Source organism: Schistocerca serialis, chromosome 4 (assembly GCF_023864345.2).
Source record: "Schistocerca serialis cubense isolate TAMUIC-IGC-003099 chromosome 4, iqSchSeri2.2, whole genome shotgun sequence".
Classification (NCBI taxonomy): Eukaryota; Metazoa; Arthropoda; class Insecta; order Orthoptera; family Acrididae; genus Schistocerca; species Schistocerca serialis.
Genome location: NC_064641.1, coordinates 707,465,583 through 707,484,985, shown reverse-complemented (window position 1 = coordinate 707,484,985; position 19,403 = coordinate 707,465,583). Strand labels below are relative to the sequence as shown.

At 44.7% G+C, this 19,403-nt stretch overlaps 3 non-coding genes across 3 annotated transcripts; 2 read left to right on the top strand and 1 right to left on the bottom strand.

Annotated features, from left to right (window-relative positions):
- Positions 1-12,457: 12,457 nt before the first annotated feature.
- Trnaw-cca (transfer RNA tryptophan (anticodon CCA)) lies at positions 12,458-12,529 on the top strand. The gene has a single exon. It is a non-coding gene; the product is annotated as a tRNA-Trp (tRNA).
- A 6,205-nt stretch (positions 12,530-18,734) lies between these two features.
- Trnaa-cgc (transfer RNA alanine (anticodon CGC)) lies at positions 18,735-18,806 on the bottom strand. Its single transcript has one exon. It is a non-coding gene; the product is annotated as a tRNA-Ala (tRNA).
- Positions 18,807-18,923: 117 nt separating this feature from the next.
- Positions 18,924-18,995, top strand: Trnaw-cca (transfer RNA tryptophan (anticodon CCA)). Its single transcript has one exon. It is a non-coding gene; the product is annotated as a tRNA-Trp (tRNA).
- The last annotated feature ends 408 nt before the right edge of the window (positions 18,996-19,403 follow it).

Here is a 19,403-nt window from a genome sequence, read left to right as displayed (position 1 = left end):
AGAGGAAACACAAATTTAAAAAAAAAATTAAAAAGAAAAAAAAATTAACAAAAAAAAAATTTGCTAAAGTGGGCAGTTCTATTTTTGGATCATAGTAGCGACAAGCTCGAAAATCAGTGATGGGTATGGTGGAGACATTGTGGCCAGGCCTCAGATTATTCTTGACCCCTGCCCACTTTGCCTCCCTCAGCCTATTACTTATATAAAAAAAAAAAAAAAAAAAAAAAAGTCGTAGAGCATTCGACTGCAGATCGAGAGGTCCCCGGTTCAATCCCGGGTGCCCCCTTCATTTTTCAGTATCTCGAAAAAACAAATGACGATTGTCGCGGTGAGTTGCAAATACATGTTTGAGATGCACCCTGCACGCCATACCGAAGGCTTTGGAGCAACATTTCAATGGGGGGGATCGCAGCCCAGGGTCTTGCAGGTCATCGTCCTCCCGCCATGAGGTCGAACTGTACGAAATCCACTTGCTTGGAGGAAGAATCTTGTACACTGAATTTTGTAGAATATGGTGAGAGGCAAAAGTTTTCTTGTACTGCTGCACGGAGAAACAAAAATTGGAGGAGCTGGGATTTGAACCCAGGAAGGGGGTATAGCTCAGTCGCATTCCGGCTTTCGCTGTCGCCACGGTCGGACGTGTTAGCTGGATGCTCCGCGTCGTCGGTGTCGTTGCCAGTGTTTACTGTTTGCCGCCGTGTGTTTCTGTGTACTGAGTGATTCACGTGCATTGTACTTTTTTTTTGTTTTTTTTGTTTTGTGGTCGTCCTTTTCGTCAGCAAATTGCCGTTCTTGTACGGAATTCGGGCTTGACCGGATTCCATACAGCTGCAGCGCCATGTCTACCACCATCCGGAAAAACACCCTGGTTTTTGGCTTTGACAAGGATACCCGCCGAGTTCAACCGACCGCCCTCGAGATTCATGACTGGCTAACCGAGGTAATATGCATCGCTTCTGATTCTGTGCACACCACCCAGTCAGATTCTGATCGTTATTGCGTGTTTGTCAAGTTTCTCAGTCCAGTAGCAGTTGATCGACTTCTTGAAAAAATCGGCAAACAAGTCCCTTTTGTTCATCGCGACGGCACCACTAGTATGGTTACTGTAACACGTGCCGATACCTCGATTCAGACAGTTCGAGTCCTTAACTTGCCCATAGAGATTGACAACGCTAAAATTAAAGATGCACTTTCTAAGTATGGTGAGGTTAAAGTAATTGTCAACGAAAAGTGATCGTCTCGCTACAAATTACAATGTTTCAATGGGATTAGATCTGTGGACATGGAAGTAAAAATGAACATTCCTTCTCACATCACAGTTGATGGTTATAAGGCTCACATTATATATTCTGGTCAAGCCCCCACCTGCCATATCTGCAATGACCTAGGCCATCTTCGCCAGGACTGCCCCCGCCGAGTTTTTGTCTTAAAAAATAATCTCCAGCCGCGGCGTAGATTAACACTTAACGAGGTAATGGCAGTAGAAACTTCTGGTTCTTTTGCGCACCCTGATGTTGATGCTCCCCAGGCAACTACCTCCGAGACTCCGCCCATAACCGCTGATGCGTTTCCACCACTCGTAGGACGGCAAACTGCTGCGCCAGTTTGTCTTGAAAGTGAATCTCAGCAAAAGAAACGGCCGCTGGAACGTAGTGATGAGCATTCAGATGAGGAAGTATCTCACACGACTCCTGCAGCCCGGAAACCAAAACCATCAATCGCGGAGGATTTAGTACCAGATGATGTTATGCGGGTCGATTTTGAAGCCAGTGCGGATGGACTTGAGGGGATGCCGAATTCTGAGACGCCGGGTCATGAACAGGAACCTCCAATTTTGAGTGCCGCGCCCGAAGGACAACAGCCGCTACAACGCGCACACAGTGAGGAAGTGTTGTGTCAACAACGCGCTACAGCTGACGCCCGACAACAAGCTTCGGGCGGAAGTAAACAAGTGAAAGTGTTTACCAACCTGCCAGCTGCCGGCGGCAGTGCTGCGACAACGACACGACCGCGTCTCAAAGAATCCACAAAAACTTCGGGACCTCAAAACGCCACACGACGAAGGCTCAATCCACAGCCAAATCTCTCCGCTCCTCGCAACAAGGGAAATTCCACTTCCTCGCAAGCGGATGTAGTACCCCGAAATATTAGTTATGAAATTGTGAGGGAACGATCCGGTGATGACAACAGCAAAGAACTCGGCGAAGCCATCCTCCACAGTAGTAATTCCGTTGGTACAAAGTTTGTTCCATGCTGTCGCCTAAGGTTGCAAAGCTTCTTCGTGTTTTTTCTGTCCTTTTACCCGGTTATGGTTCGCAGCATTCACTGTGTCGTTTTTGCTACAACCGGCCTATGATTCGTAGTGTATCACTTGTTATGGTTTTTATTTCGCTTCTTGATCCAATAATCCTCCCATGGCTGCTCGCATTATACCTTTTTTAATTCGGCAGCCGGCACTCTTGAGCTCGATGCCATCGTTTTGTTACACTTTTACATCTCATTATCTATATGCTACAGGCCTATACTATCACTTCCCTTAATATCAATAGGATTACGTCAGAGTTAAAACTTGCTTTATTAAAACAATTTTTGTTTGACTCTGGTACAGATATTGCCCTTTTACAAGAGGTTGCAACATGGCAGCTTAACATTCCCGGCTATGTTGCAATAATCAATTTCGCTCCTGAATTCAGTGCTGGCACAGCGATTTTAGTCAGGGAAGGAATACCTCTAACCGATGTCGAAAAGTTAGACTCTGGACGGGGCATAGGCGTGAATATCATGGGCGTCAGTGTAATCAATCTGTATGCACCATCTGGAAGTACTCGGCGCGCTGACAGATCGAAGTTTTTTAAGGAGGATATCATTTACTTACTGCGGAGAGACTCTCCAAACTTGATCATTGCAGGCGATTTTAATTGTGTATTGCACCATAAAGATCAGTCCCCCAATTTTAATTATTCCCCTGAATTAAACTTTCTTGTCTCCCAAATGAAACTGAGGGACGCGTGGGAAGTTAAGTATCCCACGCTTGTGAAATACACGCACATTTCACATAATTCCAGTAGCAGGATTGATAGAATCTATATGTCAAGTCACATAGTGAGGAGTTTGCTACAAGTGGAAATCACTCCAGTCAGCTTCTCTGATCACTGTAGTGTGAGTGCCTGCATCAACTTAGACCGGCAACCCACTCACTGGTTTAGGAATCAGTGGAGCATGAATGTCGGCCTTTTAACAGACGACGAGCTCGAGGTCGAATTAAAGACAGCTTGGGAATTTTGCTTGCGCTCTGTACACAACTTTCCGAGTGTTTTGGAGTGGTGGACCCGCAAGGCGAAGCGCAAATTACGGAAAGTAATTATATCTTATAGTATAGAGAGATCTCGGGCAGTTCACCGTACAATGGAATTTTACTACATGGTCTTAAGGGATTTGTATGATCAGGCAGATGGCTCAGACAGGCGCTTGTCCGACATCAAGAAAATTAAAGCGACATTATTAAGCTTAAAGAGAAAACAACTGGAGGGTCTTAAACTTAAGTCAAAAGCCAGATCTGTTAGCGAGGAAGAAACGGCTGCGTTATATCATCTGATTAAACATCGCAAGAACCGACGACGGATATTCATGGACGAACTTAAATTAGAAAACGGTACTGTCCTCACTGTGCAAAACGAGATAATCAGAGAAATCCACAGGTATTACAGTGCCCTGTATGAGGCAGAAGCAACGCAAGAGGACGTTTTGGATGAGTTATTTGCGTTTACAACCTCCACAATTACTGCCGACGACAACGCTAGCTTATTTTCAGCTTTTAGTCCGGATGAAGTTCTTGAAATAATTCGTGGCTCCCCTAAATGTAAATCGCCGGGCCCTGATGGCCTTCCGGTTGAATTTTATCAACGATATTGGAGTATCATAGGTGATAAGTTGACACAAGCCGTTAACGACGTACTGCGGGGAAAGTTTGTACCATTAGAACTTAAAGAATGTAAAATCGTGTTGATTCCTAAAAATAAGGGATGTAAAAAGATTAACAACTTCCGGCCGATTTCTCTTCTTAATTCAGATTATAAGATTATCGCGAGAGCTTTAAACAATCGAATGATGCCGTTGACCGCAAACATAATTGGGCAACAGCAAACTTGTGCTTATAGGCGATCAATATTTCAGACTACAGCACAATATAGAGATATCGTCGCTCTGTCGTCTGCCAGCACCATTAATTGCGGCCTCCTTTTTGTCGACTTTTATAAAGCATTTGATAGTGTCAGCCATAAATACCTCTTCGAAACGATGCGGAGGATGGGCTTCGGGCATGACTCCATCGCTGTCGTGCGCAATATGATCACTGGTCTGGCCGCCACGATCTCCGTCAACTGCCAGCTCACAAGACCAATTACCATCGCAAGGGGTGTCCCCCAAGGAAGCCCCCTTTCCATGTTGCTCTTTGTCATCTCACTAGAACCATTGCTGCGGCTAGTACAAGAGCACATGACGGGCATAACGATCGCCGGGAAGAAAACTGCAGTTGGGGCATATGCTGATGATGTCGGCATCGTCGTGAGGAACAGGGATGACGTGATTCAACTGGAGGCAGACCTCAGAAGCTATTGTTCCGCTTCTGGCGCAAAAATGAATGAAACTAAAAGCAAATTTCTACGTATAAGGGGACTTGACGATGTCGGCCTAGAATGGGCTACCCATGTTACGGCACACAAATCTCTTGGGACGATACTGACGGTCCCTCCACAAAGAATGATAACGGCAAATTGGCGGGATGTCTCGTTCAAAGTCAAGGGTGCTTTAATCGATAACGTTTATCGCAGTATGGACCAAATTCAGAGAGTTAAATTTATAAATACATGTATCCTGTCGCGAGCATATTATGTGGCACAGGTCTTTCCAATCCCTACTGTCATAGCCAAACAGATAATGAGCAAGTTGACCAATTTTCTGTGGCGGGGGGAAATATTTCGAGTTGACATGAAGACTGTGACCCTCGACCCTCTGCATGGCGGTATGGGTCTGACCGATCTGAACGCCAAAGCAATGGCTTTGTACATTAAACGGATGACATCCTTAATCCAAAACTACTCTGACACCCTTACGGCAAAGTTGTTTGAGGCAGTCGCGCCGAAAAGCGTAGAACCGCCGATCAATGTGCAGACGATCGACTACCAGCTCTCCCACATCCGCACATATTATCTGGAAAAGAGCTACTTGAGCGAGATCCTTCCCCAACATCGACCCTTAACTGCCAAGGACATTCTGGAGCACAGGAAACAATATGAGGGCAAGAACAAAATCGAACAAAAGCACACTGGAGTCAATTGGGATGTCCTGTGGGCGAACATCAGCAGCAGTGTACTTCCGTCCTTGGTCAGGTCGACATGGTACAAAACGGTTAACAACATTATTAGCACAAATGAGCGCCTGCATGCGATTGGGCTAAGCGACACAGCCCATTGTCCAGATTGTCACCAAGTGGATACTGTTCCCCACAGATATACTTGCAGTCACCGCATGCGCAATTGGCAATGGGTTCGTCAAAAAGTCGCCCTTATAACTAGGACTTCGGAAAATAACATCGACACGAACTTACTGCACAGACAAGACGTCAAATATTTTCCGCCAACTAAAAATAATGCCGTCATGTGGCTGTTGGGCCAATATACAAGTCATGGCTTCAATCGGCTGACGGGCGAAGATTACAGCGAGTTTCAGTTACACATGGAAACGGAATATACTAAAATTAGAAACTACGCGGATCACCGTCGCAAGTACGGTAATATGCTTCATATTGCATTCAATAGCACAGGTATTGGATAGCAGTTCGAGCTCTAAAACCTTCACCCGTTTATGTATCAACCGAATGAGCTGGCTCCAATCCCATATTGATGCTTTTCCAAAAAAAAAAAGGAATAATAAATAAATAAATAAATAAATAAATAAAATAAATAAATAAAAAAATTAAAAAAAATCAATGTTCCTTTACAATCAATGTGAGTGATGGCGGGTATGAGGGCGGCACCGTGGCCAGGCCTCGGACTAATTGACCCCTGCCCTCCTTGCCGCCATGTGCCTGCCCCGCTCGTAATAAAATAAAAAAAAAAAAAGTGGTTAGGACATTGCGTTGTGGCAAATAAAAAAAAAATAAAATAAAAAAAAGGAAAAAAGTCATAGATAAAAAAAAGGGGTATGATTCCTGCTTAGGATGCAGAAAAAAAAATTAAAAAAAAAAAAACCAGGATTGTCACGTGTTCTCGGGACTTCGCTGTGCGTGTGTGCTTTCCGCAAAAAAAAAAAAGAAAAAAAAAAAAGAAAAAAAAAGTCGTACAGCATTCGACTGAAGATCGAGAGGTCCCCGGTTCAATCCCGGGTGCCCCCTTCATTTTTCAGTATCTCGAAAAAACAAATGACGATTGTCGCGGTGAGTTGCAAATACATGTTTCAGATGCACCCTGCACGCCATACCGAAGGCTTTGGAGCAACATTTCAATGGGGGGGATCGCAGCCCAGGGTCTTGCAGGTCATCGTCCTCCCGCCATGAGGTCGAACTGTACGAAATCCACTTGCTTGGGGGAAGAATCTTGTACACTGAATATTGTAGAATATGGTGATAGGCAAAAGTTTTCTTGTACTGCTGCACGGAGAAACAAAAATTGGAGGAGCTGGGATTTGAACCCAGGACTTTCTGCATGCGAAGCAGACACTCTACCACTTTTTTTTTTCTTTTTTTTTTCTCTTTTTTTTTATATAAGTAATAGGCTGAGGGAGGCAAAGTGGGCAGGGGTCAAGAATAATCTGAGGCCTGGCCACAATGTCTCCACCATACCCATCACTGATTTTCGAGCTTGTCGCTACTATGATCCAAAAATAGAACTGCCCACTTTAGCAAATTTTTTTTTTTGTTAATTTTTTTTTCTTTTTAATTTTTTTTTTAAATTTGTGTTTCCTCTTTTTTATGGTTTTTGATATTATCATGATTAATGAAAGGAATTCGTTCGTGAAATAAGTAATGGCTCTCCATGTGCATAAAATGAAAAATATAACTCAATCTTCTACTTGTTGTTCCTGCCTTCATTTATTGTTTAATTTTTTTAAATTTTTTTTTATTTGTTGTCGTTTTTGACCATTTTGTCATAGTGGAAAATCAACAAAAATGAAAGTATAAGAAATGAAACAGACAATAATTCTGCACATAGTAATGTAGTCACTCAATACTGTGTGCTTTAGGTTGATGGTTTTTAACCTATCCCCATTCTATCAAATATAATTTGTAGCATATTACCATATTTCTTCTTGTGGTCTGCATACGTACGTATTTTGTGGTATTTGCACTGTAAGTATATCTTGAAATCTGTAACGGTGTCAGTTCCAGCGTCATGAGTTACGTAAGTTACATAATTTCCTAGGAGCCAATAGACGGCATTATTCTTCGTCTCTGGAAAATAACGGTCTTGTGGTCTGTGCAGCACTGACAGCGAGATGTACTGAGGTGAAGACCTTGTAATGAGAGCTATTTGCACTTTGAGCCAATTCCAGATATGTATATTGCCGCCACAAGTGTATCGATGGATAATTGTGTCCACTAGTCGACATCGTTGACATAGATTGGTGTCACTGAGGCCAATTTCATATAATCTTTCGTTGGTGCTAATGATATTATTAACGGCTTTGTACCATGCTGTTCTTATGTCAGAAGATAAAACTTTTAAATTGATGTTTTGCCAGATAGCAGTCCAGTGTATGTGAGGAAACTGTCTCTCTACTTTATTCTTTCCTTCACACGTCTCCCAGACCCGCATAATATCTCTTGACGTTAGCTGACGTAGCCGTGTAACTTCGTCCCTCAAGTAGCTAAGTTCAATATAAAAGGCTCGCACGTCCTGGAGACGATTGTTAATTTTTTGCACATCAATAGGAGGCTGCAGGCTGCGAGGTTTTAGAATTTCAAAAAGTCGGCTTGAAATACTTTCCGGTACTTCTCTAATGATAGTTAGTTGCCTTTTGACGAAGAGTGCAGAGGCTTTGTTGGTAATATTGATGAGACCTAAACCACCATTTCGGGGATGCAAGGTAGCCACTTTGGCGGTTACTCGAAACAGTTCTCCTTTCCACAGAAAATTTGTGATTCTGGACGTTATGTTCTTGGCTATCATTTTGGGTAGTGGAAAGAGCTGAGCAGTGTGGTATGCTGTAGCTAAGATACACGTGTTGATGTACTTAATCCTCTGAATCTGATTCATATTCCGTGATAAATTTTCCATTATAGCACCCTGCACTTTCCGTGCCGCAGCTTTCCAATTCAACGCAGTCATTTTCATTGGGCATGCGGTCAATGTGACACCAAGCGTCGTATGCTGCCTGACCAGCTTTGCCCACTCTACGTTTATGTGCTCAAAACCCCTAAGATGTAAAATTTTGCTTTTCTTTTCATTTGAATTTGCCCCAGACGCACTGCAGTAAGTCTGAATCACTGCAGCTAACGTAGCTACATCGTCATTATTTCTGATTATGACGCCTACATCATCAGCATAAGCTTTTATAGCTGTTATGCACCCTGACAGTGTTATACCTGTTAATTTATCGTGAATACGTTTAAGAAATGGGTCCAGTGAAATGGCAAATAGTGACATAGAAAGGGGGCTTCCCTGAGGAACACCGCGTCGTATTTGGAATTTTCTCGTAGCCTGACTGTTAACTGCTATGCATGCGTTTATTGCCACGTTTTTTATTACGTTTAAGGCTCGTTCCTGGAAACCGAGCTTTTTTAACGTCTTGAAAAGGTAGATATGATTCACGAGATCGAATGCTTTATGAAAATCCAGGAAAACCAGGGCACATTTGATGTTAGTGACGGAAGTGATTGCAATTATATCCCGAAATTCCGCTAAATTGTGAAACAGAGTTTTACCTGCAATGCAGTGCTGATACGGACTAATCAGTCTACTTGCTAAGGATGAAATTTTCTTGTTGAGAATTCTGGCTATTATTTTATAGTCCGCATTGAGCAAAGAAATCGGTCGGAAGTTAGTAAGATCTTTGTGTCCTTTAGTTTTGGGGATAAGGACTATTTTACTTTCTTTAAATTCAGAGGGTATCATTGCGCCCTGAAGAACTTCATTTACAATCGCTGTAATTGTCCCTCCCACTATCGGCCAATAGTGGACATAAAATTCTGCGGGTAGACCATCAGGACCTGGGGATTATTTCAGAGGGGAGGTACACAGAGTCACATAAACGTCCTCATTACAGACGTGCGACAGGAAGGTAACGTTGTCATCATCCGTCAGCTGTGGCACAAGAAAATCGAGGAAATCATCAATAGATTCCTCGCAGCTGGAATTTTCGGAATATAAGTTATCGAAGTAGCGATAGATCTCATTCAAAATCTCTTTCTGTGTCCTAAGACTTGTACCATTCGTCGTCCGTAATTCGTCGATAAGCATTGTTCTTCTGTTTTGAGCGTGCTTCAGAAGGTGGTATAGGGAAGTTGTTTCGTCCTCTGAGACAGATTTCGCCTTGGATTTTATTTTAAGTCCTTCCAGTTGATGCCTCTTAATGCTGAGTAATTTAGCCTTAATTTTTTTTGATATCTGTCAGGCGAAGATGTGAACCAGATGTTTGACCATAGAGCTCTCTGAGTACTGAGTAATAGAACTCTATAGTGTTCTTAAGATCTCTGGCCCTCTGAAAGCTATATTGCATTATCGTCTTTCTAAGTTTCGGCTTTGTCATTTTTGTCCACCATTCAACGGTAGTCGCGTATCTAGGAAGAGCACGCAGGCATAACGCCCATGCGTCTTTTATCTGATCTTCTAATTCACGGTCTTGTAACAGCGAGACATTTAAATTCCACTGGTTTTTGAAGCGGCGTATTGGCTGCGCTTGTAAATTTATACAGGCCAACACACCGGAATGGTCCGAAAAGTAGACAGGAATCGTTTCTGTTTTCAATAAAGCCGTTTCGAGATTGTCGGTAATGTAGAATCTGTCGATTCTGCTGCATGCATTGGAAGTTGCATAAGTGTACTCGACAACAGCAGGGTGTTTGCGTTCCCAAGTATCCTTTAGCTTTAAGCTAGTGACGAGATGTTTTAATTCAGCAGAATAATTAAAATTTGGACTCTGATCTTTCCTGTTGAGGACGCAATTAAAATCACCCCCCATTATAAGGTGACTGGGGTTTTTTCGTAATAAGTATATTGCCTCGTCTTTAAAAAATCGTGTTCTGTCAGATCTATGTGAGCTGCCGGAAGGGGCATACAAGTTAATAAGGGACACGTCATAAATCTTGAGCCCTATTCCCCTTCCAGATTCCAGTCGTTCTACTTCCGTTACTGGAATCCCATCCCGGATTAAAAAAGCTGTCCCCACGCTAGTTTCGTGGGAGACATTTAGGTGAGCAACATACCCGGGAATATTTAAATCCGACGTGACAACTTCCTGCAGCAGGGCTATATCAGTTCCCGAGTCATATAAAAATTCTTTTAGCGCTGCTATTTTCAATGCCGACCGTATTTTATTAATATTGACAGTAGCAATAGTATAACACTGGGTCATTGCGTTATTACTCGTTGGATGTTAGGACAGTGAGTAAATAACATGCGACTAAATTATTACTGAGGAGACACAGAAAATTTAGACAGAACAGAACTTTCCATTGAGAGGTTGCTAATTACAGTATTAGTGCAGTCTAGGTTTGAGATTTCCCTCCTGAATCAGTAGAAGATTGATTATCAGGAAGTTCCTCAGGAGATTCTTTCAATGACCCGTGCCTGACAGTTTCGTAACGCACATTTTGGGGTTTCGTGTCACTTTTCACGCTCTTTAACTTCGCTTGATTACGAGGAGCATTGACATTCGGTTGTGGCTTTAACTTCCTTCGTGGAGCATCCGAAGGCTCTGTGACGGGTTTTGTGGTGGTCGGTTGTGACGCCGATCCCGTCGGGTCGTCCAACTGTACGACACGGCCTGTACTGCTTAGGCCTGTCGTGTGGTCAGTACCCTTCGGGGAAGCACTAGCCGTTACAGAGGGTTGAGCCAGACACACTAATTGTTTCTCGTGACTGTCAGGAGGCTGCTCGTCTTTGCAAACTGTGTCCCCTCCTGATGTTTCGCGGTTATTGCTAGAAACATCCCCGGTTTCGCAGTTTCCCACCAATTGTTTACGTTCTGATTGTTTACAAGCTTCCATCTGCATTTCCTGGAGTTGTGGCATTACTTCCTCCTCGCATTGTTTTTGTTTGCGTGCGGAGTGAGATTTGTCAGACAACTCGTCGTCAGAACAGCTATCAGTTATCTCATGGGGCCGTTTTTTTGTCTGCAATTCGGAGGATGCGGGGTTGTCAACATCAGCCTTTTTCTCTAAACATGGAAATTGAGTAATATCATTTACGGATAAATCAGAGTGGTTTGCTTGGGCAGTATCCACACCCAACGGGACAGATACATTATTTGGCAAGACATCGTTTAGGGTAAGTTTCTGGCGTTGCGTTAGATTGCTTTTCAATACAAAAACCCGCCGCGGACAATCCTGTCTAAAGTGGCCAGACTCATTACAAACATGACAGGTCGGAACTTGACCTGAATACACAATTTGCGCCCTGTAGCCATTTACAAATATATGAGACGGAATATTGGTCTTGATGTCCATCTCCACAGATCGAATTCCGTTAAAACACTGCAGTTTGTAGTGACGAGACCAACGTTCATTATTAACAGATTTCAAGTCACCATACTTGCAAAGCGCATCCTTAATTAAATCATTATCAATTTCAATAGGTAAGTTAAGCACGCGAACGGTAGTGTAAACAATATCAGCTCGCCAGATCCGAACTTTGCTCTTCGAGCCGTCTCTGTGAATGAATTCTACTTCACTACCCCACTTTGCTAAAAGTCTATCTATCGTCACCGAGCTCTCAAACTTAACAAAAATACAGTATTTATCATTGTCTAACTGCATTGTATGGACGGAATCAGAGTTGACACCAATTACCTCAGTAATCCAATCGTGTATTTCCAGTGACGTTGGCTGGATATGACGGGTTTCCTTGTCGATAGCGAAGACCAGTGTGTTTTTCCTGACATTCGTAGACATGATTCAGAACAGGGAGGAAACTCCGGTTAAAAAACCGAAATTCCGGCGAGTGACAGAACGGTGATGAACAGCCAAACACTAACGAAGATACACAAACACGAAGATGAACGAACAGACAGCAAAGGAGACAACAGCAGAACACGGATGTAAACAACACAATCGGAGCGCAGCAGTACACACGTCCACACGGTAGCACAGCTGAAGCGCAACTGCGACCACTGAGTTACACCCCCGCCAGAGCAAGTACATCTGGGACGAGTGTCTCGTGGATCCTACTGTCATTATTTCTTAGGTTTGAACGGTACAGTAAGTGTTGGAGGAACCTATTCATGACAAGACCTAAGCAGCGTCGACTCCGTGGCGCAACGGCAGCGCGTCTGACTCCAGATCAGAAGGTTGCGTGTTCAAATCACGTCGGGGTCACAATGAAATTTTCGTTTACGAAAGCCATAGGCGAGTATGTCAGTTTAATCAGATACCAAACGATTACGGAGAACGGACGAACAGAACTTGCTTGAAAAAAGCTACTAGTGCAATTTTCGCGTTCTGACATTAAGGTGAAGGCGCCGACTCGCACGTTCTCCAGGCGCGAAGTGTCTAGTATTTTTGATATTTATATCGTTTAACGCTAATATATAACTGAGAGATAATGATTACGCAATATTTTGCTCGATTAGACGTCTTTAGCCAGGCAGAGTATAATACTTTTCCTTAAGTTATGGGAACAGAAAGATCGGGAAAGGGGGTATAGCTCAGTCGCCAGTCGCTTCCGAGCCGCCTTAGCGGTCGGACGCAGCAGCGCAGCGTGCTCGGCGTTTACGCTCGCGTGTGTTTACATGCTGCGCTTTGTGAGTCGTTAGTATTCGTGCATAATGGAGTCTCATTTAAGGAAGTACACTTTAAAGTTCAGCTTTAGTTTCGATGTCGTGCGTCCTAAGGTTTACGAGTTTGATGATTGGTTTCGTGACACGTTTAAAGTACCTGCAGAAGACTGCCTTGGCATGGGATATGATTTTTTGAGCAACGTTTTCTACGTTAAATTTAAAAACGACGATATCTGCCAGAGGATTATGGCCACTACGAACGGGGTCGCCGAATACAAGTCCAGCACTGGCGAGGTGAGTCGTGTTGCCATTACTTACGCCGGACTAGGACTTCGGACAGTTAAAGTGCACTTGCTACCCTTTGAACTTGACTTTAAGTACATCAAGGAGGCCCTATCCAAGTACGGTACCGTGTACTCAGTCACCGCCGACCGTTGGGGTGGCAATATGTACTATAAAGTTGACAACGGGGTCAGAACTGTCAGGATTGACTTAGAAACTCACATTCCGTCTTTCGTTCATATGTGCGGTTTTAAAGGTCTAGTTGTTTATGAAGGGCAACCTTGCACATGCTCTGTTTGTAACATGTTCGGCCACCTCAGAGCTCAATGTCCGCGCAGGAGCCCTGTGCAGTTGCCGGCCGAGACAGGGCCGGACGGCCAGCCGCGTGCACAGTACGCCACCGTTGCCAGCCGCTTGTTTACCGGTGCCGGCCTTTTCGCGAGCTCTGCTGATGCCGCGATGTACAGTGCCGCGCACGACACATCTGCCGTCACACATTCCGGTGACGTGGAAATGTCCGACGCTCCGGCAGGTCATAATATCAACACGGAATCTCCCATCATTCCTGACCAAAGTTCTGTCGAGGGCGAAGCTGCTAAGGAATCTATCCCTCCCACAAATGTAGATGAACCCGCAACGGCGAAAGAAGACACTTCCCTTGAGCTGTCGGACAACATCCGCTCCGTCACCGACATTCCTTCATGTGACCCTTGGCATTCCGACCCCGTGAACACCCGACAGGTGACATTACAGCCTGCTGAAACTGTCACAGTTATTGCAGATTGCCCTGATAGCCAATTAAATACCAACCTACCGCATGCAGCTTCAGGTTCCCGGAAAGCTAAAAAGGCGGATTGCGATGCACCAAAAGATGCCAAACGCAGAGTGTCACCTGATAAAAAGAAACCTCGCGTTGCTCGCGACGGTGCTACACAGACTGCAAAACAGTTGAAGCCCGTGGCGCAACAGGTGGCTGCAAAATTAAAAAACCAGCCAATCTGCTGCTCCAGAATCGCTCCCATCCGACGGAGTAGAGCCTATGGAATCTGACGACGGCCGGCAGCAGCCTCCGGGACCTTCGTGGGGTTCGGACGATGAGACAGACCGCAACGAGGGCCCCTTATAGGTGTTTTTAGTGCTGTAGTGGTGTGTGTATGTGTATGCATAGAGGTGATGGTCTTTCCCAGCTTGCGCATTTTCTGCCTCAATGACTGAAATCTTTACGTATAATCTGACGACCATTAACATGAACAGAATCCAGACCGATGTAAAACTTCGTGCGTTTACCGACTTCATCCGCCGAACGAACGTGGACATTGGGTTACTACAGGAAGTTTGCGTGGAACCGACAGTAGCTGGTTTTACCACTATAGTAAATATTAGCAAAGAAGACCATACTGGGACCGCAATTTTATTACGAGATGGCATCCCCCACTCAAATGTAGTACGGCTCATTAATGGCAGAGGCATCGCATGTATAGTTAACGGCATTAAGATTGTCAACTTATATGCACCATCCGGCAGCAACCGCCGACAGGAACGGTCCTCTTTTTATAAAAACGATATCCCCTTTTTAATTGGTAGACATGCTGAGAACTGTATTGTAGGCGGAGATTTTAACTGCGTTCTTTCACCAAAGTATCAAACGCCCAACTTTAATAAGTGCACAGAGCTCGACTGTCTTGTGCAAGGACTGAAACTACTAGACAGCTGGGAACTTATACACGGCGATCGCGTAGCATACACGCACATTACCAGTAATTCTGCCAGCAGGATCGACCGGATTTATGTCTCCCCCGCTCTTGGTCGTAGGGTAGCCAACAGTGATATCGCCCCCGTCAGCTTTTCAGACCATAGTGTACACCATTGCTATGTAAACCTCCAACGCCCACAAGTAACTCGTGGGAGGGGTTATTGGAAACTGAATGTTGGCCTGTTGCAAGACAGAGAGCTGGACGAAGAGATAACACAGGTATGGGGGCAACTACAGCGCACGCAAATCAGGTATAGGTCTATCACCGAATGGTGGCTCCATAGTGCAAAACCTAAACTTCGGACAACGATTAAACGCTATGCGTATCAGAAGTCGTACTGGCATAGGCAGACAATAGAATTTTATTTTTCTGGTCTTCGGGAATTATACCACGGCGCTGACATTACAGCCGTTGACACTTACTGCCGCATCAAGAAATATAAAGCTAAGATTATGACTCTCTATCGCCAGCAAATGGAAGTCACCATACGTAGGTCACAGCCCAAGGATATCGCGGTAGATGAGACGGCTTCCCTATACCATACCTTACGCACTCTGCGGCGAGAGAAAGCCAAGTTAATTGAAGAAGTGGAAGATGGAGCGGGAACTGTCTTTACTAAACAACGGGACATCGCCTTGCATGTATACCGCCACTTCAGTGACCTGTATAACAGACAAGAAGTTGACGACGCACTCTGCGACGAAGTCCTCAGGGACATCCCTTCTGTCTTATCACACGAGGACATTGAAACTATAGAGGCGGCTTTCAGTGCAGAAGACTTAAAACAGGCGGTCTTCAGCGCTGCAGAACGGAAATCCCCTGGCCCCGACGGTCCGGCGCAGAATTTTATCAGCACTATTGGGACATCCTGGCTCCAACGTTTCTCCAAATAGCTAATGAGATGCGGAGACTCGATTCTGTTCCTAACGAATTGAGGGAAGGCTTTATTGTACTTTTGCCAAAACCAGGCAACAGTCGGAAGATCCAAGGTCTCAGACCGATTACGCTACTCAACTCGGACTTTAAAATCATAACGAGGGCAGTGCAGCAGCGCATGCAACCGGTACTGAACAAACTCCTTGGAAACCATCAATATGGAGCGGTACCTGGCCGAAGCATAATATCAGCTGCCTGCGATCTCAGGGAAGTGATATGCACATTAGCGCACACTCAAGAGCCTGGGGCATTGCTTTTTCTCGATTTTGAAAAAGCGTATGACCGCATCAGTCACGAATACCTGACTAAGGCACTGCTGAAGATGGGTTTTGGCTGCCGTTTCGTCACTCTGCTACATCAATTAATTTCCAACGCCACGTCTCGTGTAACTGTCAATGGTCACTTAACGGACACAATAACGATCAGACGATCAATCCGACAAGGATGCCCGTTATCGATGGCGTTGTATGCCATCGCTGTCGAGCCTCTGCTTATGACCATAAATCAGAGGTCCAGAGGAATCCCCATTGGCATGCAGAAGATGGCATGCATTGCTTACGCTGATGACGTCTGCTTAGGTGTAACTTCAGAGGCTAATCTCCTGGAGATAGGACACATTGTCAACACCTTCAATGCGGTCACCGGCGCGAAGCTCAACAAAAGGAAAACGACGTTGCTACACGTCGGGTGCGGAATCGGTGATGTCACCCATATCGATTGGTGTGCAACGAAAGACCAACACAAATCGCTTGGCGTTTATTGGTGTGCGGTCCCTGATGTTATGGCCACCAAAAACTGGACAGATATGTTGCACAAGGTTCGAGCAACAACCTGTATTTATTCTGATAGGGAACTGGATCTCTTGCAGAAAGTTCATACAGTTCGCATATCTATAGCGAGCCGTATGTATTATTTAGCTCAAATTTTACCGGTTTCCGATCACCTCGCAACCAGTATACAAAAAGCATTCTGTTGGTACGTGCTGCGGAGACATATATTTAAAGTCAGCTTTGAAACATTAACCCTACCATCGTCGAGAGGGGGACTTGGTCTCATTAGTACCAAACACAAATGCCGGACATTATTAATTAACCGCATGAAGAAAATTGTTAAGCAAGACACATCGAGTTTCACGAGGACCATCCTCTCAAGCTGGAGGCCATGCAGTCTAAGTCCACCTATCAATGAGGCCACGATACCGATGACCTTTCGCCACATCCGACTATATTACAGTGAATTTAGTTACATACGTTACGCAGAGGGCATCCATCCACCGTATACCAACACCAAGATATATAGCTTCCTTACAACCGACGGCAGAACCAACAGAATAACACAAAAATACCCGCAAATCCAGTGGAATACAGTCTGGAGAACTGTCCATAGCCACGTATTGCCTTCAAGGGTCGCATCCGCATGGTACTTAGTTATCAATGACAAGGTGCCTACCAATGAAAAATTGCACAAGATCCACCTAAGCCCCACACCGAACTGCGACTTATGCGGCTATGTGGACACGATGGCCCACCGGTTAACCTGTAGTACCGCAGGGCCGATCGTCGCTCATATGCGGAGCAACTTAGCAATCATCGACCGTACTGTACCACAAAACGTGGATCCAATGGAATTGCTCCGTCCGCAAAAAATACGATATCCACGCAGGAAACACAACGCGGCCATATGGATGTTAGGCCACACCATTGCCTTTATCATCAACAATCGTCGTGCTACACTTGATGACTACCTGGCGTACTTGGAACATCAACATGCACTGATCATGCGACACAGGGATTATGCAGACACGTATGGAAATATGTTACAAATTATGGTGATGGGTATGTGAGCACCCCTCGGATTGCACGTTTACGAACAGGCCCACGACGGCACGGCCGCATTTCGCGAGTGACTGCATCAAAGTTATGAGACGACACTTTGGGGTAACACCCTTGGAGAAACTGTAGGAGTGAAAGTGTCAAGATCCGACACGAACAATGAGATATCTACTTCACGAGAAGACAAACCTTGAAGCAGTCACCACGCGACATTCCCACCGTGGACACTCAGAGTCCAGTACTACCACATTAACCAATTTATCTTTCTTTGATTTATTAATTTTGAATGCATCTTTTTTTTTTTTTTTTTTTTTCAGCCGGCGGAGAGCCGCTTTAATTTCACAAGACAGAATCTTGATCTTATGGAACAAAAGAGGTTCATTGATCCAACAAGACGCTTGGTCATACTATTCTTTACTGGAGAACATTATTTTTCACTTGCACTCCGATGTCTTCGCCTTCACGGCACCATTTTATTTCTCTCGGATGGAGTTTATTGGTTTTAATTGGCAAGGAACCATTATCTACGATAAAAAAGAGAAAATCCATAACTAACATTCAAGGCAGAAGAAGCCGACGCCGTGGAAGGCGATTTTGGTGAGCGTCAGGTCGGGCTGAAGGGGAGGAAAGGAGGCCAAAAAAAAAAAAAAAAAAAAAAAAAAAAAAAGTCGTAGAGCATTCGACTGCAGATCGAGAGGTCCCCGGTTCAATCCCGGGTGCCCCCTTCATTTTTCAGTATCTCGAAAAAACAAATGACGATTGTCGCGGTGAGTTGCAAATACATGTTTCAGATGCACCCTGCACGCCAGACCGAAGGCTTTGGAGCAACATTTCAATGGGGGGGTTCGCAGCCCAGGGTCTTGCAGGTCATCGTCCTCCCGCCATGAGGTCGAACTGTACGAAATCCACTTGCTTGGGGGAAGAATCTTGTACACTGAATTTTGTAGAATATGGTGATAGGCAAAAGTTTTCATGTGCTGCTGCACGGAGAAACAAAAATTGGAGGAGCTGGGATTTGAACCCAGGACTTTCTGCATGCGAAGCAGACGCTCTACCACTGAGTTACACCCCCGCCAGAGCAAGTCATCTGGGACGAGTGTCTCGTGGATCCTACTGTCATTATTTCTTAGGTTTGAACGGTACAGTAAGTGTTCGAGGAACCTATTCACGAGAAGACCTAAGCAGCGTCGACTCCGTGGCGCAACGGTAGCGCGTCTGACTCCAGATCAGAAGGTTGCGTGTTCAAATCACGTAGGGGTCACAATGAAATTTTCGTTTTACGAAAGCCATAGGCGAGTATGTCAGTTTAATCAGATACCAAACGATTACGGAGAACGGACGAACAGAACTTGCTCGAAAAAAGCTACTAGTGCAATTTTCGCGATCTGACATTAAGGTGAAGGCGCCGACTCGCACTTTCTCCAGGCGCGAAGTGTCTAGTATTTTTGATATTTATATCGTTTAACGCTAATATATAACTGAGAGATAATGATTACACAATATTTTGCTCGATTAGACGTCTTTAGCCAGGCAGAGTATAATATTTTTCGTTAAGTTATGGGAACAGAAAGATCGTGAAAGGGGGTATAGCTCAGTCGTAGCCGCAGTCGGCTTTTAATGGCCGTGGTGTGCGGACCTCCGGCGTGTGCTGTGCGCTGCGGTCTGCTGC